Source organism: Phyllobates terribilis, unplaced genomic scaffold (genome assembly GCF_046119375.1).
Source record: "Phyllobates terribilis strain yellow unplaced genomic scaffold, ASM4611937v1 Scaffold_9__5_contigs__length_417890890, whole genome shotgun sequence".
Lineage (NCBI taxonomy): Eukaryota > Metazoa > Chordata > Amphibia > Anura > Dendrobatidae > Phyllobates > Phyllobates terribilis.
Genome location: NW_027362769.1, coordinates 300,348,030 through 300,370,891, shown reverse-complemented (window position 1 = coordinate 300,370,891; position 22,862 = coordinate 300,348,030). Strand labels below are relative to the sequence as shown.

The 22,862-nt window shown below is 42.9% G+C and overlaps 16 non-coding genes across 16 annotated transcripts; 8 read left to right on the top strand and 8 right to left on the bottom strand.

Moving 5' to 3' along the window:
- Positions 1–506: 506 nt before the first annotated feature.
- Positions 507–580, bottom strand: TRNAT-AGU (transfer RNA threonine (anticodon AGU)). The gene has a single exon. It is a non-coding gene; the product is annotated as a tRNA-Thr (tRNA).
- A 583-nt stretch (positions 581–1,163) lies between these two features.
- TRNAS-GCU (transfer RNA serine (anticodon GCU)) lies at positions 1,164–1,245 on the top strand. Its single transcript has one exon. It is a non-coding gene; the product is annotated as a tRNA-Ser (tRNA).
- Positions 1,246–1,815: 570 nt separating this feature from the next.
- TRNAT-AGU (transfer RNA threonine (anticodon AGU)) lies at positions 1,816–1,889 on the bottom strand. The gene has a single exon. It is a non-coding gene; the product is annotated as a tRNA-Thr (tRNA).
- A 583-nt stretch (positions 1,890–2,472) lies between these two features.
- TRNAS-GCU (transfer RNA serine (anticodon GCU)) lies at positions 2,473–2,554 on the top strand. Its single transcript has one exon. It is a non-coding gene; the product is annotated as a tRNA-Ser (tRNA).
- A 571-nt stretch (positions 2,555–3,125) lies between these two features.
- TRNAT-AGU (transfer RNA threonine (anticodon AGU)) lies at positions 3,126–3,199 on the bottom strand. The gene has a single exon. It is a non-coding gene; the product is annotated as a tRNA-Thr (tRNA).
- Positions 3,200–3,782: 583 nt separating this feature from the next.
- Positions 3,783–3,864, top strand: TRNAS-GCU (transfer RNA serine (anticodon GCU)). Its single transcript has one exon. It is a non-coding gene; the product is annotated as a tRNA-Ser (tRNA).
- A 570-nt stretch (positions 3,865–4,434) lies between these two features.
- Positions 4,435–4,508, bottom strand: TRNAT-AGU (transfer RNA threonine (anticodon AGU)). Its single transcript has one exon. It is a non-coding gene; the product is annotated as a tRNA-Thr (tRNA).
- A 583-nt stretch (positions 4,509–5,091) lies between these two features.
- On the top strand, positions 5,092–5,173 carry TRNAS-GCU (transfer RNA serine (anticodon GCU)). The gene has a single exon. It is a non-coding gene; the product is annotated as a tRNA-Ser (tRNA).
- A 552-nt stretch (positions 5,174–5,725) lies between these two features.
- On the bottom strand, positions 5,726–5,799 carry TRNAT-AGU (transfer RNA threonine (anticodon AGU)). The gene has a single exon. It is a non-coding gene; the product is annotated as a tRNA-Thr (tRNA).
- A 583-nt stretch (positions 5,800–6,382) lies between these two features.
- Positions 6,383–6,464, top strand: TRNAS-GCU (transfer RNA serine (anticodon GCU)). The gene has a single exon. It is a non-coding gene; the product is annotated as a tRNA-Ser (tRNA).
- An 886-nt stretch (positions 6,465–7,350) lies between these two features.
- Positions 7,351–7,424, bottom strand: TRNAT-AGU (transfer RNA threonine (anticodon AGU)). The gene has a single exon. It is a non-coding gene; the product is annotated as a tRNA-Thr (tRNA).
- A 583-nt stretch (positions 7,425–8,007) lies between these two features.
- Positions 8,008–8,089, top strand: TRNAS-GCU (transfer RNA serine (anticodon GCU)). Its single transcript has one exon. It is a non-coding gene; the product is annotated as a tRNA-Ser (tRNA).
- A 571-nt stretch (positions 8,090–8,660) lies between these two features.
- TRNAT-AGU (transfer RNA threonine (anticodon AGU)) lies at positions 8,661–8,734 on the bottom strand. Its single transcript has one exon. It is a non-coding gene; the product is annotated as a tRNA-Thr (tRNA).
- A 583-nt stretch (positions 8,735–9,317) lies between these two features.
- TRNAS-GCU (transfer RNA serine (anticodon GCU)) lies at positions 9,318–9,399 on the top strand. The gene has a single exon. It is a non-coding gene; the product is annotated as a tRNA-Ser (tRNA).
- A 12,427-nt stretch (positions 9,400–21,826) lies between these two features.
- Positions 21,827–21,908, top strand: TRNAS-GCU (transfer RNA serine (anticodon GCU)). Its single transcript has one exon. It is a non-coding gene; the product is annotated as a tRNA-Ser (tRNA).
- Positions 21,909–22,479: 571 nt separating this feature from the next.
- TRNAT-AGU (transfer RNA threonine (anticodon AGU)) lies at positions 22,480–22,553 on the bottom strand. The gene has a single exon. It is a non-coding gene; the product is annotated as a tRNA-Thr (tRNA).
- Between the last annotated feature and the right edge of the window lie 309 nt (positions 22,554–22,862).

The following is a 22,862-nucleotide window of genomic DNA, read 5'->3' as shown; positions in this document are numbered from 1 at the left end:
AGTTTCCACAATCAGTGATGGTTTGGGGAGCCATTTCTTCTGCTGGTGTAGGTCCACTGTGTTTTATCAAGAACAAAGTCAGCGCAGCCATCTACCCGGAAATTTTAGAGCACTTCATGCTTCCCTCTGCCGACAAGCTTTTAGAGATGGAAATTTCATTCTCCAGCAGGACTTGACCCTTGTCCACACTGCCAAAAGTACCAATATCTGGTTTAAAAACAACAATGAATTCTTCAAACATGAAAGCTTAAATCTTCTACCATTCAAGAAGGCTGCTATCAAACTTTGCTTAGAGAGTCAGATACGTAAGGAGGAGGCATTTCAAAATAATAAAATAAAATCCACTGGTTTTACTTTTTTCATGCTTGATTCAATCTTTCTTCCTCTTTAGCACTTATAGCAGATTCTTACTCCCACTATTGCACTATCACAGAGACTTAGCAAAGGCCAATTTGATGTTGTCCCACTATGAGGATAGAAAGCTTCATACTGAGAAGATGAAAAGAAGGCACTGCTGAGATTTGAACTCAGGATCTCCTGTTTACTAGACAGGCGCTTTAACCAACTAAGCCACAGCACCACAAGCTGGTGAAGACGGGAAAGCCAGGGAAGATTTAGTCACTAATCGATAATTTCAAGTGGTTAATTGAGCAAAACAACATTGAGCTTCAGTTCCATTCCACGCACAGCAGAAGCATTGAATAAGATGTTGCTCTCAGTCATGGCAATTAAGAAACCGAGTATTTTTTGAAGAGCATTCTCGAAAAGGACCATGACAAATTTGCAGAATGCGACAGAAGCTGTATCGAGAACAAGGGCTTGGGATTTGAAGTTCCATAATTAAATGATCCATCTTTTATCACAGCTGGAAATTGGGACTTGTTTTGCTTCCCAGTCATGAGACAGAATAGACAGATTGAAAGAATGCCGCTGCAGTGCCAAAAGTAGAAACAATTAGGAATGATTGATAAGTTGCTATTAAAACCCTTTGCACTGGTTCATTTCTGATAAGGTTTGTCCTAATCTAACTTTAGACAATAGATACTCTAGGAGATGAGATGAGGCCACACTGCCAAAAGCCTTTATACAATCTTCAGCAAAAACACCCTGGCAGCTTAAAATCCTCATGAGATCTTACCTCCTAATTTAGACTTGGTCATGTAGACGAGGTGGCCGAGTGGTTAAGGCGATGGACTGCTAATCCATTGTGCTCTGCATGCATGGGTTCGAATCCCATCCTCGTCGGTATAATCTGCTTCTTTCCATTTGACAAGATTGGCTTTCATTGTAGGCAAAATGGTGTATACTTCAAGCATGAAAGTTGTTTCTTTTCTCTTTCAAGAAAGCTGCTACAGTCCTATCGTCTGGTTTCTACATGTTCATGCAGGCAAGTTGGCTGCGTAGTTAAGATGATACATTAACAATGCAGTTAAGAGATTGAGCTATGCATGCATGCCTTTGAATTCAATCTGTCCTATTTCTTTTCTGATTCTTTTAAGTTTCCAGCTCAAGGTTTTATTTTCTGCCCAAGCAATGAATTCTTCAAACATGAAAGTTTAAATCTTCTACCATTCAAGAAGGCTGCTATCAAACTTTGCTTAGAGAGTCAGATACGTAAGGAGGAGGCATTTCAAAATAGTAAAATAAAATCCACTGGTTTTACTTTTTTCATGATTGATTCCATCTTTCTTCCTCTTTAGCACTTATAGCAGATTCTTACTCCCACTATTGCACTATCACAGAGACTTAGCAAAGGCCAATTTGATGTTGTCCCACTATGAGGATAGAAAGCTTCATACTGAGAAGATGAAAAGAAGGCACTGCTGAGATTTGAACTCAGGATCTCCTGTTTACTAGACAGGCGCTTTAACCAACTAAGCCACAGCACCACAAGCTGGTGAGGATGGGAAAGCCAGGGAAGATTTAGTCACTAATCGATAATTTCAAGTGGTTAATTGAGCAAAACAACATTGAGCTTCAGTTCCATTCCACGCACAGCAGAAGCATTGAATAAGATGTCGCTCTCAGTCATGGCAATTAAGAAACCGAGTATTTTTTGAAGAGCATTCTCGAAAAGGACCATGACAAATTTGCAGAATGCGACAGAAGCTGGATCGAGAACAAGGGCTTGGGATTTGAAGTTCCATAATTAAATGATCCATCTTTTATCACAGCTGGAAATTGGGACTTGTTTTGCTTCCCAGTCATGAGACAGAATAGACAGATTGAAAGAATGCCACTGCAGTGCCAAAAGTAGAAACAATTAGGAATGATTGATAAGTTGCTATTAAAACCCTTTGCACTGGTTCATTTCTGATAAGGTTTGTCCTAATCTAACTTTAGACAATAGATACTCTAGGAGATGAGATGAGGCCACACTGCCAAAAGCCTTTATACAATCTTCAGCAAAAACACCCTGACAGCTTAAAATCCTCATGAGATCTTACCTCTTAATTTTAACTTGGTCATGTAGACGAGGGGGCCGAGTGGTTAAGGCGATGGACTGCTAATCCATTGTGCTCTGCATGCATGGGTTCGAATCCCATCCTCATCGGTATAATCTGCTTCTTTCCCTTTGACAAGATTGGCTTTCATTTTTAGGCAAAATGGTGTATACTTCAAGCATGAAAGTTGATTCTTTTCTCTTTCAAGAAAGCTGCTATAGTACTATCGTCTGGTTTCTACATGTTCATGCAGGCAAGTTGGCTGCGTAGTTAAGATGATACATTAACAATGCAGTTAAGAGATTAAGCTATGCATGCATGGCTTTGAATTCAATCTGTCCTATTTCTTTTCTGATTCTTTTAAGTTTCCAGCTCAAGGTTTTATTTTCTGCCCAAGCAATGAATTCTTCAAACATGAAAGTTTAAATCTTCTACTATTCAAGAAGGCTGCTATCAAACTTTGCTTAGAGAGTCAGATACGTAAGGAGGAGGCATTTCAAAATAGTAAAATAAAATCCACTGGTTTTACTTTTTTCATGCTTGATTCCATCTTTCTTCCTCTTTAGCACTTATAGCAGATTCTTACTCCCACTATTGCACTATCACAGAGACTTAGCAAAGGCCAATTTGATGTTGTCCCACTATGAGGATAGAAAGCTTCATACTGAGAAGATGAAAAGAAGGCACTGCTGAGATTTGAACTCAAGATCTCCTGTTTACTAGACAGGCACTTTAACCAACTAAGCCACAGCACCACAAGCTGGTGAGGATGGGAAAGCCAGGGAAGATTTAGTCACTAATCGATAATTTCAAGTGGTTAATTGAGCAAAACAACATTGAGCTTCAGTTCCATTCCACGCACAGCAGAAGCATTGAATAAGATGTCGCTCTCAGTCATGGCAATTAAGAAACCGAGTATTTTTTGAAGAGCATTCTCGAAAAGGACCATGACAAATTTGCAGAATGCGACAGAAGCTGTATCGAGAACAAGGGCTTGGGATTTGAAGTTCCATAATTAAATGATCCATCTTTTATCACAGCTGGAAATTGGGACTTGTTTTGCTTCCCAGTCATGAGACAGAATAGACAGATTGAAAGAATGCCACTGCAGTGCCAAAAGTAGAAACAATTAGGAATGATTGATAAGTTGCTATTAAAACCCTTTGCACTGGTTCATTTCTGATAAGGTTTGTCCTAATCTAACTTTAGACAATAGATACTCTAGGAGATGAGATGAGGCCACACTGCCAAAAGCCTTTATACAATCTTCAGCAAAAACACCCTGACAGCTTAAAATCCTCATGAGATCTTACCTCCTAATTTAGACTTGGTCATGTAGACGAGGTGGCCGAGTGGTTAAGGCGATGGACTGCTAATCCATTGTGCTCTGCATGCATGGGTTCAAATCCCATCCTCGTCGGTATAATTTGTTTCTTTCCATTTGACAAGATTGGCTTTCATTTTAGGCAAAATGGTGTATACTTCAAGCATGAAAGTTGATTCTTTTCTCTTTCAAGAAAGCTGCTATAGTACTATCGTCTGGTTTCTACATGTTCATGCAGGCAAGTTGGCTGCATAGTTAAGATGATACATTAACAATGCAGTTAAGAGATTGAGCTATGCATGCATGGATTTGAATTCAATCTGTCCTATTTCTTTTCTGATTCTTTTAAGTTTCCAGCTCAAGGTTTTATTTTCTGCCCAAGCAATGAATTCTTCAAACATGAAAGTTTAAATCTTCTACCATTCAAGAAGGCTGCTATCAAACTTTGCTTAGAGAGTCAGATACGTAAGGAGGAGGCATTTCAAAATAGTAAAATAAAATCCACTGGTTTTACTTTTTTCATGCTTGATTCCATCTTTCTTCCTCTTTAGCACTTATAGCAGATTCTTACTCCCACTATTGCACTATCACAGAGACTTAGCAAAGGCCAATTTGATGTTGTCCCACTATGAGGATAGAAAGCTTCATACTGAGAAGATGAAAAGAAGGCACTGCTGAGATTTGAACTCAGGATCTCCTGTTTACTAGACAGGCGCTTTAACCAACTAAGCCACAGCACCACAAGCTGGTGAAGACGGGAAAGCCAGGGAAGATTTAGTCACTAATCGATAATTTCAAGTGGTTAATTGAGCAAAACAACATTGTGCTTCAGTTCCATTCCACGCACAGCAGAAGCATTGAATAAGATGTCGCTCTCAGTCATGGCAATTAAGAAACCGAGTATTTTTTGAAGAGCATTCTCGAAAAGGACCATGACAAATTTGCAGAATGCGACAGAAGCTGTATCGAGAACAAGGGCTTGGGATTTGAAGTTCCATAATTAAATGATCCATCTTTTATCACAGCTGGAAATTGGGACTTGTTTTGCTTCCCAGTCATGAGACAGAATAGACAGATTGAAAGAATGCCGCTGCAGTGCCAAAAGTAGAAACAATTAGGAATGATTGATAAGTTGCTATTAAAACCCTTTGCACTGGTTCATTTCTGATAAGGTTTGTCCTAATCTAACTTTAGACAATAGATACTCTAGGAGATGAGATGAGGCCACACTGCCAAAAGCCTTTATACAATCTTCAGCAAAAACACCCTGGCAGCTTAAAATCCTCATGAGATCTTACCTCCTAATTTTAACTTGGTAATGTAGACGAGGGGGCCGAGTGGTTAAGGCGATGGACTGCTAATCCATTGTGCTCTGCATGCATGGGTTCAAATCCCATCCTCGTCGGTATAATCTGCTTCTTTCCATTTGACAAGATTGGCTTTCATTTTAGGCAAAATGGTGTATACTTCAAGCATGAAAGTTGATTCTTTTCTCTTTCAAGAAAGCTACTATAGTACTATCGTCTGGTTTCTACATGTTCATGCAGGCAAGTTGGCTGCATAGTTAAGATGATACATTAACAATGCAGTTAAGAGATTGAGCTATGCATGCATGGCTTTGAATTCAATCTGTCCTATTTCTTTTCTGATTCTTTTAAGTTTCCAGCTCAAGGTTTTATTTTCTGCCCAAGCAATGAATTCTTCAAACATGAAAGTTTAAATCTTCTACCATTCAAGAAGGCTGCTATCAAACTTTGCTTAGAGAGTCAGATACGTAAGGAGGAGGCATTTCAAAATAGTAAAATAAAATCCACTGGTTTTACTTTTTTCATGCTTGATTCCATCTTTAGCACTTATAGCAGATTCTTACTCCCACTATCACAGAGACTTAGCAAAGGCCAATTTGATGTTGTCCCACTATGAGGATAGAAAGCTTCATACTGAGAAGATGAAAAGAAGGCACTGCTGAGATTTGAACTCAGGATCTCCTGTTTACTAGACAGACGCTTTAACCAACTAAGCCACAGCACCACAAGCTGGTGAGGACGGGAAAGCCAGGGAAGATTTAGTCACTAATCGATATTTTCAAGTGGTTAATTGAGCAAAACAACATTGAGCTTCAGTTCCATTCCACGCACAGCAGAAGCATTGAATAAGATGTCGCTCTCAGTCATGGCAATTAAGAAACCGAGTATTTTTTGAAGAGCATTCTCGAAAAGGACCATGACAAATTTGCAGAATGCGACAGAAGCTGTATCGAGAACAAGGGCTTTGGATTTGAAGTTCCATAATTAAATGATCCATCTTTTATCACAGCTGGAAATTGGGACTTGTTTTGCTTCCCAGTCATGAGACAGAATAGACAGATTGAAAGAATGCCACTGCAGTGCCAAAAGTAGAAACAATTAGGAATGATTGATAAGTTGCTATTAAAACCCTTTGCACTGGTTCATTTCTGATAAGGTTTGTCCTAATCTAACTTTAGACAATAGATACTCTAGGAGATGAGATGAGGCCACACTGCCAAAAGCCTTTATACAATCTTCAGCAAAAACACCCTGACAGCTTAAAATCCTCATGAGATCTTACCTCCTAATTTAAACTTGGTCATGTAGACGAGGTGGCTGAGTGGTTAAGGCGATGGACTGCTAATCCATTGTGCTCTGCATGCATGGGTTCGAATCCCATCCTCGTCGGTATAATCTGCTTCTTTCCCTTTGACAAGATTGGCTTTCATTTTTAGGCAAAATGGTGTATACTTCAAGCATGAAAGTTGATTCTTTTCTCTTTCAAGAAAGCTGCTATAGTACTATCGTCTGGTTTCTACATGTTCATGCAGGCAAGTTGGCTGCGTAGTTAAGATGATACATTAACAATGCAGTTAAGAGATTGAGCTATGCATGCATGGCTTTGAATTCAATCTGTCCTATTTCTTTTCTGATTCTTTTAAGTTTCCAGCTCAAGGTTTTATTTTCTGCCCAAGCAATGAATTCTTCAAACATGAAAGTTTAAATCTTTTACTATTCAAGAAGGCTGCTATCAAACTTTGCTTAGAGAGTCAGATACGTAAGGAGGAGGCATTTCAAAATAGTAAAATAAAATCCACTGGTTTTACTTTTTTCATGCTTGATTCCATCTTTCTTCCTCTTTAGCACTTATAGCAGATTCTTACTCCCACTATTGCACTATCACAGAGACTTAGCAAAGGCCAATTTGATGTTGCATGCATGGCTTTGAATTCAATCTGTCCTATTTCTTTTCTGATTCTTTTAAGTTTCCAGCTCAAGGTTTTATTTTCTGCCCAAGCAATGAATTCTTCAAACATGAAAGTTTAAATCTTCTACCATTCAAGAAGGCTGCTATCAAACTTTGCTTAGAGAGTCAGATACGTAAGGAGGAGGCATTTCAAAATAGTAAAATAAAATCCACTGGTTTTACTTTTTTCATGCTTGATTCCATCTTTCTTCCTCTTTAGCACTTATAGCAGATTCTTACTCCCACTATCACAGAGACTTAGCAAAGGCCAATTTGATGTTGTCCCACTATGAGGATAGAAAGCTTCATACTGAGAAGATGAAAAGAAGGCACTGCTGAGATTTAATCTCAGGATCTCCTGTTTACTAGACAGGCGCTTTAACCAACTAAGCCACAGCACCACAAGCTGGTGAGGACGGGAAAGCCAGGGAAGATTTAGTCACTAATCGATAATTTCAAGTGGTTAATTGAGCAAAACAACATTGAGCTTCAGTTCCATTCCACGCACAGCAGAAGCATTGAATAAGATGTCGCTCTCAGTCATGGCAATTAAGAAACCGAGTATTTTTTGAAGAGCATTCTCGAAAAGGACCATGACAAATTTGCAGAATGCGACAGAAGCTGTATCGAGAACAAGGGCTTGGGATTTGAAGTTCCATAATTAAATGATCCATCTTTTATCACAGCTGGAAATTGGGACTTGTTTTGCTTCCCAGTCATGAGACAGAATAGACAGATTGAAAGAATGCCACTGCAGTGCCAAAAGTAGAAACAATTAGGAATGATTGATAAGTTGCTATTAAAACCCTTTGCACTGGTTCATTTCTGATAAGGTTTGTCCTAATCTAACTTTAGACAATAGATACTCTAGGAGATGAGATGAGGCCACACTGCCAAAAGCCTTTATACAATCTTCAGCAAAAACACCCTGACAGCTTAAAATCCTCATGAGATCTTACCTCCTAATTTAAAATTGGTCATGTAGACGAGGTGGCCGAGTGGTTAAGGCGATGGACTGCTAATCCATTGTGCTCTGCATGCATGGGTTCGAATCCCATCCTCGTCGGTATAATCTGCTTCTTTCCCTTTGACAAGATTGGCTTTCATTTTTAGGCAAAATGGTGTATACTTCAAGCATGAAAGTTGATTCTTTTCTCTTTCAAGAAAGCTGCTATCTTACTATCGTCTGGTTTCTACATGTTCATGCAGGCAAGTTGGCTGCGTAGTTAAGATGATACATTAACAATGCAGTTAAGAGATTGAGCTATGCATGCATGGCTTTGAATTCAATCTGTCCTATTTCTTTTCTGATTCTTTTAAGTTTCCAGCTCAAGGTTTTATTTTCTGCCCAAGCAATGAATTCTTCAAACATGAAAGTTTAAATCTTCTACCATTCAAGAAGGCTGCTATCAAACTTTGCTTAGAGAGTCAGATACGTAAGGAGGAGGCATTTCAAAATAGTAAAATAAAATCCACTGGTTTTACTTTTTTCATGATTGATTCCATCTTTCTTCCTCTTTAGCACTTATAGCAGATTCTTACTCCCACTATTGCACTATCACAGAGACTTAGCAAAGGCCAATTTGATGTTGTCCCACTATGAGGATAGAAAGCTTCATACTGAGAAGATGAAAAGAAGGCACTGCTGAGATTTGAACTCAGGATCGCCTGTTTACTAGACAGGCGCTTTAACCAACTAAGCCACAGCACCACAAGCTGGTGAGGACGGGAAAGCCAGGGAAGATTTAGTCACTAATCGATAATTTCAAGTGGTTAATTGAGCAAAACAACATTGAGCTTCAGTTCCATTCCACGCACAGCAGAAGCATTGAATAAGATGTCGCTCTCAGTCATGGCAATTAAGAAACCGAGTATTTTTTGAAGAGCATTCTCGAAAAGGACCATGACAAATTTGCAGAATGCGACAGAAGCTGTATCGAGAACAAGGGCTTGGGATTTGAAGTTCCATAATTAAATGATCCATCTTTTATCACAGCTGGAAATTGGGACTTGTTTTGCTTCCCAGTCATGAGACAGAATAGACAGATTGAAAGAATGCCACTGCAGTGCCAAAAGTAGAAACAATTAGGAATGATTGATAAGTTGCTATTAAAACCCTTTGCACTGGTTCATTTCTGATAAGGTTTGTCCTAATCTAACTTTAGACAATAGATACTCTAGGAGATGAGATGAGGCCACACTGCCAAAAGCCTTTATACAATCTTCAGCAAAAACACCCTGACACCTTAAAATCCTCATGAGATCTTACCTCCTAATTTAAACTTGGTCATGTAGACGAGGTGGCCGAGTGGTTAAGGCGATGGACTGCTAATCCATTGTGCTCTGCATGCATGGGTTCGAATCCCATCCTCGTCGGTATAATCTGCTTCTTTCCATTTGACAAGATTGGCTTTCATTTTAGGCAAAATGGTGTATACTTCAAGCATGAAAGTTGATTCTTTTCTCTTTCAAGAAAGCTGCTATAGTTCTATCATCTGGTTTCTACATGTTCATGCAGGCAAGTAGGCTGCATAGTTAAGATGATACATTAACAATGCAGTTAAGAGATTGAGCTATGCATGCATGGCTTTGAATTCAATCTGTCCTATTTCTTTTCTGATTCTTTTAAGTTTCCAGCTCAAGGTTTTATTTTCTGCCCAAGCAATGAATTCTTCAAACATGAAAGTTTAAATCTTCTACCATTCAAGAAGGCTGCTATCAAACTTTGCTTAGAGAGTCAGATACGTAAGGAGGAGGCATTTCAAAATAGTAAAATAAAATCCACTGGTTTTACTTTTTTCATGCTTGATTCCATCTTTCTTCCTCTTTAGCACTTATAGCAGATTCTTACTCCCACTATTGCACTATCACAGAGAATTAGCAAAAGGCCAATTTGATGTTATCTCAATATGAGGATAGAAAGCTTCATACTGAGAAGATGAAAAGAAGGCACTGCAGAGATTTGAACTCAGGATCTCCTGTTTAGAGATGAGCGTTGTTCTACTCGAACTGTTCGCCAATCTCAAATTCGAGCTGTTTTGGGCGGTGTTCGAGCCGTTCGGCGAACACGAACAATTTGAGAAAAATTCGGCTGTTCGAGGTTATGTTCGATAACTGTTCGTGCACCAAAATCATAACTGGATTTTTTCTCAGTAATGATGAAAATTAATGTTAATACGCAGTTTGAGTGTACAGCGGGGTGGGGGGAGGGGCAGGGGATGGATCTCTGCAGGAACAATGAAGATCTCCATTTTTTTTTCTCTTTCCCGCATTTGCAGTGGGGAGGTGCAATCTGTCAGCCTATCAGCAGCGCACACACGGAGCGAAGTGCTTTTTTTCACACAAGCAAGGGCATGTGTCTTTGGCAGTGTATGTCACATGTCCTTGCCCTATAAGACCAAGCCATTTTCCCCGTCGCCACCATTTTCTCACTGCTGCAGCTGCGTGTTAGATGGCACCGCTGTTGCTGTGTGCGCTATACCTTGTTAATTTCAAGCCAATTTTCGCACAAATCTACAGATAGCTTGGGAGTAGGGAATAGTTGTGATTGCAGTCCTTTTAAGGACTAGGTTACAGCATTTCCTACGACTTTTATCAGGGAGGTCTGTGCTCTTAAATAGATAGATTGTGGGAGTAAAGACTAATTGTAATTGGAGTCCTTTTCAGGACTAGGTTACATCAGTTCCTATCAGTTTTTGCCAGGCAGGTCTGTGCCAGTGCTGTGCAAGTTTTTTCACAGCATTTGGCTGAATCTAGCAAAGCTAATCATTTTTGGCCTATTGCAGAGTGTGTTAGTCAGTGGAGTAGCCTATCTGTGTTGCAAGATATACCACCTGTGTATAGAATACCAATTTTTTTACTGCACCTAGTGAAGTAAAATCTTTTGGGCATAGCATCATTCTATTAGTCCATCTATACTGACCTCCATCAGGTTGCAAATTGAATATAATTTTTTTCTGCATCTAGCTCTGAGTGGGACTTGTTCTATTAATCCATCTATACAGACCTCCATCAGGTTGCAAACTGAATATATTTTTTTCTGCATCTAGAACTGAAAAAATATTTGGCCTTCTAGCTGTGTGTGGGACTTGTTCTATTAGTCCATCTATACTGACCTCCATAAGGTTGCAAACTGAATATAATTTTTTTCTGCATCTACCTCTGAAAAAATATTTGGCCTTCTAGCTGTGTGTGGGACTTGTTCTATTAGTCCATCTATACTGACCTCCATAAGGTTGCAAACTGAATATAATTTTTTTCTGCATCTACCTCTGAAAAAATATTTGGCCTTCTAGCTGTGTGTGGGACTTGTTCTATTAGTCCATCTATACTGACCTCCATAAGGTTGCAAACTGAATATAATTTTTTTCTGCATCTACCTCTGAAAAAATATTTGGCCTTCTAGCTGTGTGTGGGACTTGTTCTATTAGTCCATCTATACTGACCTCCATCAGGTTGCAAATTGAATATAATTTTTTTCTGCATCTAGCTCTGAAAAAATATTGGGCTTCTAGCTGTGTGTGGGACTTGTTGTACTAGTCCATCTATACTGACCTCCATCAGGTTGCAAACTGCATATATTTTTTTCTTCACCTACCTCTGAAAAAATATTGGGCTTCTAGCTGTGTGTGGGACTTGTTCTATTAATCCATCTATACAGACCTCCATCAGGTTGCAAACTGAATATATTTTTTTCTGCATCTACCTCTGAAAAAATATTGGGCTTCTAGCTATGTGTGGGACTTGTTCTATTAATCCATCTATACAGACCTCCATCAGGTTGCAAACTGAATATATTTTTTTCTGCATCTACCTCTGAAAAAATACTGGGCTTCTAGCTGTGTGTGGGACTTGTTGTATTAGTCCATCTATACTGACCTCCATAAGGTTGCAAACTGAATATAATTTTTTTCTGCATCTACCTCTGACAAAATATTTGGCCTTCTAGCTGTGTGTGGGACTTGTTCTATTAGTCCATCTATACTGACCTCCATAAGGTTGCAAACTGAATATAATTTTTTTCTGCATCTACCTCTGAAAAAAAATTTGGCCTTCTAGCTGTGTGTGGGACTTGTTCTATTAGTCCATCTATACTGACCTCCATCAGGTTGCAAACTGCATATATTTTTTTCTTCATCTACCTCTGAAAAAATATTGGGCTTCTAGCTGTGTGTGGGACTTGTTCTATTAATCCATCTATACAGAACCCAATCAGGTTGCAAACTGAATATATTTTTTTCTGCATCTACCTCTGAAAAAATATTGGGCTTCTAGCTGTGTGTGGGACTTGTTCTATTAACCATCTATACAGACCTCCATCAGGTTGCAAACTGAATATATTTTTTTCTGCATCTACCTCTGAAAAAATATTGGGCTTCTAGCTGTGTGTGGGACTTGTTGTATTAGTCCATCTATACTGACCTCCATAAGGTTGCAAACTGAATATAATTTTTTTCTGCATCTACCTCTGACAAAATATTTGGCCTTCTAGCTGTGTGTGGGACTTGTTCTATTAGTCCATCTATACTGACCTCCATAAGGTTGCAAACTGAATATAATTTTTTTCTGCATCTACCTCTGAAAAAATATTTGGCCTTCTAGACTGTGTGTGGGACTTGTTCTATTAGTCCATCTATACTGACCTCCATAAGGTTGCAAACTGAATATAATTTTTTTCTGCATCTACCTCTGAAAAAATATTTGGCCTTCTAGCTGTGTGTGGGACTTGTTCTATTAGTCCATCTATACAGACCTCCATCAGGTTGCAAATTGAATATAATTTTTTTCTGCATCTAACCCAGCCAATAGTTTTGGCCTAATACCACAGTTTGGCCACTCAGCTCTGCTCGGTTCCCATCCATTGTTTTTTTGTGCAAACAACTCCAGAGTTGTGAATTAGTTAACCACCAAAATGAGTGGAAAAAGGCCTGCTGCTGGTGGAAAGGGGAATAGGCGTGTTGGGAAGGGGAAAAAAGGTTGTGTCCGTGGGGTAGGTGTTAAAGCAACAGTAACATCTGCAGAAGAAAGACCATCTTCCAGCCAAACTAAAATGTCTACTTCTTTTAGCGGACAATGTGATAAGATCCCTTTCTTACGGCCACGCCAATCGCTACAAATTCCAGATGAGGCACAAAAACAGCAGGTGCTTCAACGGATATGAAGTGCTCCTTTAAGTGGGCTCTCCTCCACATCAACTTCAACATCACAAATACTCCAGTCCTCAAAGGTGTCACCCCAATCGCACTTGCTTCCTCACAGCTCCCAAATCTCCAGCTGCCCGTCTGAGTATGAGGTAGAACAGATGGTTGAGTCTGCAGAGCTGTTTACTCATACTATAGCCTGGGAATCAGAGGTCGACTCCAGCGCTTCTGTGAATCCAGACGAGGAAATGATCTGCACTGATGCCCAGAATCTTTATGAGTCGGATCCAGGACCAGACGCAGAAGGTTCTGACCATAATGTAGACCCTCATTCCCAAACTGTAACTCCTGTTGGTGGAGACAATGAGGAAGACGATGATAAGACTCAAATACCTGATTGGAGCGACAACTTTAGTTTTTTGTCAGGGCAGGAACAGGTTGGCTCTGAGGACGACGGGTGTGATAACGCACAGGGTGATGATGATGAGGTTGGAGATCCCACTTACTGTCAACCCACAGTCAGCCAAGAGATGAGGTCAGCAGAGGAGGTGGAGGAAGATGCTAGTGACGACGAGGTCAGGTTGCGCCTTCCTGGACAGAGACGTAGTACTGGAAGCACGTCAACAACTGCATCCTCAAACACAACTCTGCCTCTCACCACAAGTCGTGGTGGCTCTTCAGGTCGCATGGGTGCTAAGCCTTGCATAGCCTGGGCATTTTTCAGATCGATAAAGATGACCCAACTCGTGTTATCTGTAACATTTGTCAGCAAAAGCTAAGTAGAGGCCAAAAAATACATAGTTTGAGTACTTCATGCATGAACCGGCACATGGACATGAAGCATAAGTTGCAGTGGGAAGCTCAGTGTGCTACAATGCGGCCTAGCCGGCCGGGCCAACCACCATCTGCCATATCTTGTGCATCCGCGGCCTCTTCATCCTCTGTGACTGGGGGGACAGCAGTCACACCTGTTTTGGGGCGCAGACCTGCCACCTCTTTACCCGCAACAGCCAGCGTGATTGGCAGGTCATCATTTTCTTTGGAGGTGGTAACACCAGCTGGTGTTGAGCGCTGTCCGACATCGATAGCACCACCTTTGGATCAAGGCAACCTAACATGTCCGCCTGCATCTTCCTCACAGACCGGCAGTTTGCCGGGGACACCCTTATCAACCCCGTCTAAGCACAATAGCCAGCCCTCGGTCCCTCAGATGTGGACAAGTAAAAGACCATTTCCTCCTAGCCATGAGAAAGCTAAGAGGTTGAATTTCACCATCTGCAAGCTCTTGGCTACAGAAATGCTGCCTTTCCGCCTGGTGGACACAGAGGATTTTCGAGACCTTATGTCCGTCGCAGTGCCCCAGTACCAGATGCCCAGTCGGCACTACTTCTCAAAGAAAGGTGTGCCTGCGCTCCACCAGCATGTCGCACACAACATCACAGCTTCTTTGAGAAACTCTGTGTGTGACAGGGTGCATTTCACCACAGACACTTGGACGAGTAGGCATGGACAGGGGCGTTACATGTCGCTGACTGGGCACTGGGTAACTATGGTGACAGCAGGACAAGGGGCTGCTGTCCAAGTCTTGCCGTCCCCACGAGTTGTGCGTCAATCCTCTTTATGTCAAAGTTCCTCCACTGCTTCTGCCTCCTCAACCTTCTCTCGGTCTTCCACCTGCACCGAAAGCCTGTCTGGTCATGCCACAAGCTTTCTAACTGCGCAGAAGGGATCCTGCACACCTCCTTACTATGCTGGCAGTAGGGCTCAACGTCATCAGGCGGTTTTTACATTGAAATGTCTGGGAAATGTGAGTCACACAGCTGAGGAGTTGTGGTCAGCTCTGGAGAACCAATTTCATGAATGGTTGTCTCCACTGGACCTGAAACCAGGGAAGGCCGTGTGCGACAATCCTGCAAACCTGGGTGCGGCCCTTTGCCGGGGCAATGTCACACACGTGCCTTGTATGGCTCACGTGTTGAACCTGGTTGTCCAGCAATTTTTAGCCCACTATCCCAGACTAGATGGCCTTCTGCAGAGGGCACGGTCGCTGTGTGCTCACTTCCGCCGTTCGCATCCCGCAGCTCAGCGACTTACATCTCTACAGAAGTCGTTGGGCCTGCCACTTCACCGGCTAAAATGCGATGTGCCTACCCGGTGGAATTCAACTCTGCACATGTTGCAGCGACTGTGGCAGCACCGACAAGCCCTGGTGCAATACGTTCTGACGTATAGCCTGGGCCAACGAGATTCAGAGGTGGGGCAAATCACGCTGGAGGAGTGGTCTCAGATCAGGGACCTATGCACCCTTCTGCACAGTTTTGAAATGGCGACGAAGATGTTTAGTGCTGACGATGCAATTATCAGCATGACTATTCCGGTGATTTACATGCTGGAGCACATGTTAAACAGAATTCGGAGTCAGGTGGTGGCACAAGAGGAGGTGGAGGAAGTAGAGGAGGAGTTGTATGCGGAAGGGCTAACATCTGCAAGGTCCAGACGGTCGGCAGCACCAAGGCGGCAGGCATGTGAGGGTGGGGGAGATGGTTTTACCAGGGCGCATGGTAGCAGCCAAACTAGTGAGGAAGGTGCAGGAGCCCAGGAAGAAGTGGAGGACGAACTGATGGAAGACTCATCAGATGAGGGAGACCTTGATCACATTTCTGTTGTGCGAGGTTGGGGGGAGAGGACAGAGGAAGGAAGCATGATTGTTACCTCGCCACCAACACAAAAGGGACTTGGTGCTCCTGGATGCGCAACACACATGAGTGCCTTCTTGCTGCACTACCTGCAACATGACCCTCGAATTGTGAGAATTAGAAATAATCCTGACTACTGGGTTGCCACACTGTTAGATCCCCGGTACAAAAGTAAATTTGCAGAAATTATTCCTGCCATAGAAAGGGATGCACGCATGCAGGAGTATCAGCAGAGACTGTTGCAGAATCTTACATGTGCTTTTCCACAAAATACCAGTGGTGCACGTAGTGAATCTCACAGTTCCAACTTGCCAACCGTGGGACCGTCAAGTGTTCAGCACTCAAACCGTAACAGAACCACAGTATCTGCTGGTAACATCAATTTTGCGGAATCATTTCACCACTTTTTTAGCCCATCCTTTGCAAGGCCACAGGAGACAAGAAGTCTGACACATAGTCAACGCCTAGAGACGATGGTACAGGAGTATCTCCAAGTAAACATTGAAGCCACGACTGTGTCACTGGACCCTTGCTCTTTTTGGGCTTCCAATCTGGATAAATGGCCGGAGCTAGCCACTTACGCCTTGGAGATCTTGTCATGCCCCGCAGCCAGCGTTCTGTCTGAACGTGTGTTCAGCGCTGCTGGTGGTGTGCTGACAGATAAGCGCACGCGGCTCTCCACTGATAATGTAGACAGACTCACGTTCATAAAGATGAACAAATCATGGATCCGAAACGACTTTTCTACCCCTGTGTCATCCTGGGAAGAGTAAAAGCTTGATGATTGGTTAAAATCACCCTACCAACCGTTTTAAGCTTTCAAATTACTAATCATGTTTATCTGTATCTTGGCTGGAAAATAATTTGGGCTTTGTAGCAGTGTGCAGCACTGATTCTATTAGGCCATCTATAATAAGCTCCACCAGATTTAAAATTACTAATCATGTTTATCTGTATCTTGACTGGAAAATAATTTGGGCTTTGTAGCAGTGTGCAGCACTGATCCTATTAGGCCATCTATACTAAAGCTTCACCAGATTTAAAATTAATAATAATTTTTAGCTGCATCTAGCCCGGAAAATAATTTTGGGGCTCCGAGATGCGCAAGACACATAAGTGCCTTCTTGCTGCACTACCTGCAGCATGACCCTCATATTGTCAGAATTCGAAGTAATCATGACTACTGGGTTGCCACACTCTTAGATCCCCCAAACTTTTCGATCAACCTTTTCATTTTAATAAAGACCAAAAAAATGGTCATTTTTGAAATTATAAGCATTAGCAGGTTGTTAGAAACTGAAATCAAACAGTTTTCAACTCAAAACTTTATTCTAGGTGATGTTACATTTTCACATAGGACCCCTTGTTCGAAAGGAGCTTCTGAACTCTCTCGTCCATTGAATTTGTCAGGTTTTGGATGGTTTCTGCTTCAATTGTTTTGCATGAGGACAGAATACCCTCCCAGAGCTGTTGCTTAGATGTGAACTGCCTCCCGCCATCATAGACACTCCTTTTAATGATGCTCCAAAGGTTCTGAATGGGGTAGAGGTCAGGGGAGCATGGGGGTCACACCATAAGTTTGTCCCCTTTTATGCCCATATCAGCCAGAGATGCAGATGTTTTATGTGCAGCATGAGATGGTGCATTATCATGCAGAAAAATGATCTTGCTGTGAAATACACGGTTCTTCTTCTTGAACCATGGCAGGAAGTGCTGTTTGAGAAAATCCACATACATTATGGAGTTCATCTTTAGCGCCTTCAGGGATCCTAAAGGGGCCGACAATCTCTCTCCCCATGATTCCAGCCCAAAACATTACTCCACCTCCTCCTTGTTGGCGCTGTAGCCGTGTTTGCGTGGGGTGTCCATCAACCAGCCATCCTCCACTCCATCCATCTGGACCATCGAGCGCTGCACGGCACTCATCCGTGAACAAAACAGTTTTGAAATCAGTCTTCATGTAATGTTTGGCCCACTGGAGCCGTTTCTGCTTGTGTGAAGTGGATAGAGGAGGTCGACAGGATGGCGTATGCACAGCTGCAAACCTCTGAAGGACCCTGCATCTTGTTGTTCGGGGGACGTTGGAGGCACCAGCAGCTTCAAAAACTTGTCTGCTGCTATGACAAGGCTTTTTTGCCGCTGCTCTTTCAACCTGACGTAATTGCCTGTAGGAAAGAGTCCTCAATTTGCCCTTATCAGCACGCACACGTGTGTACTGTGAATCAGCTACATACTTCTTGATTGCCAAGACAGTTCATCCTGATCATCACACAATGTTGATTGTAGTCATGCCTTGACCTAAACACTCCACAATTTGTTGCTTCTCAGCAGCCGACACATCCTTTTTCTTTCCCATTTTGGCAGAAAATGTAGGCTGCTTAATAATGTGAGAGAGCCTTTTTAAGTAGTCTTGCCTTTCATTGGACACACCTGCCAAACTAATTAGCACAGGTGTCTGCAATTGCTTACAGTGATATAAAGAGCCCTGACACACATCACCATCAATGAGTTTAACTGACAAACAAACAAATTCTTCCCTTATCACTCCTAAACACTTTTTGCATAATAATTTGGAACGCAGTGTACATGTGCTTTTCCACAAAACACCAGTGGTTCACGTAGTGAATCTTACAGTTCTAACTTGCCAACCGTGGTCTGTATGGAGTTGTTCAATAAAGGGCCCAAAATTAAGATAACATAGATGGGAGAGGCCTCTATGAATAGGAATTCCTAAGTATTTGATACCCTGTAAGGGCCAGGCAAAGGGAAAGTTGGACTGGATGGAATCCTATATGGATTTGGGGAGGGAGACATCGAGGGCCTCAGACTTCGCTGCATTGATTTTAAAATTTGACCATGTAACAAAGTGATCTATTTCAGCCATAACAGCATGGATGGATATATGTGATTGAGTGATATATACTAGGACATCATCAGCAAATAGAGAGCACTTGTACTCGGTGCCTCCCACCTCAATCCACCTAATATTGGGGTTATGGCGAATTGATGAGAGCAGGTGCTCCGTCACTAGGATGTATAAGAGAGGGGACAGAGGACATCCCTGCCTTGTCCCATTGGTGATTGTGAAAGGTGATGAAAATGTTCTGACGCACCCCCTGGGCCTTGGGACACCCGGAGCCGGACCCTTTTTGGTGGATGCTGGTGGTTGTAGTCTTCGTGGCGGCGACCCGGTTCCGTGGCTCAGGGTGGTCAAACCAGTGGCGGAACTATTTATGTGGTTTTGATGTTTAAATGTACGACTACGCCACCCGTGGATTGCGGTCAGAGTGAACCGCCGCTACAGGGCAGACCGCTGAGGCTGGTGTTGTGGGTGCAGCAGAGCGCAGCATAACTCCCCACGGGAGGAGTATAGCCTCAGGGCAGTGTATGCGGAGGATGGGGGTGATGGTGCAGGGCAGCAGCAGTAACGACACGGAGTCAGTGATGCAGTTCAGGGCCTTTACTCACAGTTCTTATTATCCAGACCACGTCTGCAGGTAACGGCTGCCCACGTCGTACTGTGCTCACCAGGTGAGGGGCTCAGACAACTCCCAGATAACTTTGGAGCGCTTCACAGGACCCCCTTTGTGTGTCCTTTGTCTGGCCTTTCTTACCAACACTTCTGTCCGGCTGCCTCGGGCCTCCTCTTGGTAAACTTGGCGCCAGTTTCCCTGACCCTATGTGGTGCCTTCCTAGCGGGTGTAGCGAGGGGCTGCGCCACATAAAATGTCAGAGCCTCCGGTTTCTAGCTGAGGGTCGTTTCCTGCCTCCACTAGTTCGGGGACCGGTCTCCCCCTTTGGCCTGACCCCTCCACGCAGGTGGATTGGGGCGTGCGGTGGCGACTCGCCCGTCCGCACCCCTGGGATCCCTTCATTCCTCGTTCCTGGAGCCTTCTCCGCTCCTCTTCCTTCCTTCTCCCTCTTGCAGGCCTGGGCCTCTGTTACTAGGCCCGCCTCCGGAGCAGAGCTCATGCAGAGCCCCTGCTCCCTGCCACTTCTGCTCAGACTTCTCTGCACTGAACTAAGATGGTGCCCACCTTTTATACTCCCTTCTCAATGCACCCAGGAACTGCTTCCTCCCTGCTCCTGCACTACAGGGTTCCCCTTCCTCAGTGTTCCCTCCCCCCACTCCAGCCAGGGACAGGGACTGTCGTGCCCATCTCAGGGGCATATTGGTCGCCCTGCCCCACGGCAATGTGGTGTAATGCATGCAGGTGTCGGGTCCTGATCCACACTCCATCCTTACCTGAGAGTGAGATATCACACCTCTGGGTGAGGTGCAATACGTCTGTAGCAACCGAGCCCTCAGGGTGCTACAGTTCCATTTATCTTCAGCCTAGGTGACGTATTGTGATACAGGGCCGTGATTTTGGCTATAAAAGGGTCCCCTAGACCCCTACCCCAAGCTTTTTAAGAGAATCATATATGGCGTGCCAGGAGACTCCATGGAATGCTTTCTCAGCATCCAACGAGAGTATCTACTTACAAATTTTTAACTGCATCTAGCCCAGGAAATACTTTGTGCCTAGTAGCAGTGTCTGCTAGTCAGCGGATTATCCCGGCTGTTAAGCAAGCTACACCACCTGTAGTTTGGACACTTCATTTTTTCAAAGGAAATGCTTCGGGACCACGGGATACTCAGTGAAGAGCATCAGGAGGCACCCCAAGGCATAGGGGCTGGGACTGGCAGTAGGATGCCTTGCGGTGGACAGCCGAGCTCGATCCTTATAAAAGCTTTTTAACTGCAGCAGCTTTAGTGGACGCTAATGGAGCTGGAATTACGTGGCTGCTGGCATGAGACTTGCCCTCCAATAGATCCTTGTAAATGGATTTAAAGTGTATTCATTCAAATTAGAGAGACAATTTAAATTAAAAAACTTAGAGCTGCCTCCACCACAGGGGGGCTCGCTCGACCCACCAGCGGACAGGCACCAGTATTGGGAGAGGGGGGCTGGCCGTCAGGGTTCACCGCGTCTCTGGCACAAGCCCGGCGACACGGAGGTGGCACGGGCAGGAGCGGACTGAACGTGTCGGCTTCTCACTTTTTGGATTTTAGAAGGGCATGACATGCCTATATCTGTGTCTCCCCCTCCTTTTACTCCTCCACCTCTTTTCTTTTCTCATGACTATATGTACTTGTCACTTTTCCATGTGTTAGTTGTGTCTTCTGAGCAGTTTGTCAGCTTTTGGACACCTTTGAAGGTGTTTTCTATGTGTTTCTATGTGTTTTTGTTTGCCTGCCATTGGTTTTAACGGTGTTCGACGAACAGTTCGGCGAACACACGGGTGTTCGACGAACCGAACCGAACTCGAACACTACGGGGGTGGCTCAACACTACTCCTGTTTACTAGACAAGTGCTTTAACCAAGTAAGCCACAGCACCACAAGCTGATGAGGATGGGAAAGCCAGGGAAGATTTAGTCACTAATCGATAATTTCAAGTGGTTAATTGAGCAAAACAACATTGAGCTTCAGTTCCATTCCACGCACAGCAGAAGCAATGAATAAGATGTCGCCCTCAGTCATGGCAATTAAGAAACAGAGTAATTTTTGAAGAGCATTCTCGAAAAGGACCATGACAAATTTGCAGAATGCGACAGAAGCTGTATCAAGGACAAGGGCTTGGGATTTGAAGTTCCATAATTAAATGATCCATCTTTTATCACAGCTGGAAATTGGGACTTGTTTTGCTTCCCAGTCATGAGACAGAATAGACCGATTGAAAGAATGCCACTGCAGTGCCAAAAGTAGAAACAATTAGGAATGATTGATAAGTTGCTATTAAAACCCTTTGCACTGGTTCATTTCTGATAAGGCTTGTCCTAATCTAACTTTAGACAATAGATACTCTAGGAGAGGAGATGAGGCCACACTGCCAAAAGCCTTTATACAATCTTCAGCAAAAACACCCGGACAGCTTAAAATCCTCATGAGATCTTACCTCCTAATTTAGACTTGGTCATGTAGACGAGGTGGCCGAGTGGTTAAGGCGATGGACTGCTAATCCATTGTGCTCTGCATGCATGGGTTTGAATCCCATCCTCGTTGATCTAATCTGATTCTTTCCCTTTGACAAGATTGGCTTTCATTTTTAGGCAAAATGGTGTATACTTCAAGCATGAAAGTTGATTCTTTTCTCTTTCAAGAAAGCTGCTATAGTCCTATCGTCTGGTTTCTACATGTTCATGCAGGCAAGTTGGCTGTGTAGGTAAGATGATACATTAACAATGCAGTTAAGAGATTGAGCTACGCATGCATGGCTTTGAATTCAATCTGTCCTATTTCTTTTCTGATTCTTTTAAGTTTCCAGCTCAAGGTTTTATTTTCTGCCCAAGCAATGAATTCTTCAAACATGAAAGTTTAAATCTTCTACCATTCAAGAAGGCTGCTATCAAACTTTGCTTAGAGAGTCAGATACGTAAGGAGGAGGCATTTCAAAATAGTAAAATAAAATCCACTGGTTTTACTTTTTTCATGCTTGATTCCATCTTTCTTCCTCTTTAGCACTTATAGCAGATTCTTACTCCCACTATTGCACTATCACAGAGACTTAGCAAAGGCCAATTTGATGTTATCCCACTATGAGGATAGAAAGCTTCACACTGAGAAGATGAAAAGAAGGCACTGCTGAAATTTGAACTCAGGATCTCCTGTTTACTAGACAGGTGCTTTAACCAACTAAGCCACAGCACCACAAGCTGGTGAGGACGGGAAAGCCAGGGAAGATTTAGTCACTAATCGATAATTTCAAGTGGTTAATTGAGCAAAACAACATTGAGCTTCAGTTCCATTCCACGCACAGCAGAAGCATTGAATAAGATGTCGCTCTCAGTCATGGCAATTAAGAAACAGAGTATTTTTTGAAGAGCATTCTCGAATAGGACCATGACAAATTTGCGGAATGCGACAGAAGCTGTATCGAGAACAAGGGCTTGGGATTTGAAGTTCCATAATTAAATGATCCATCTTTTATCACAGCTGGAAATTGGGACTTGTTTTGCT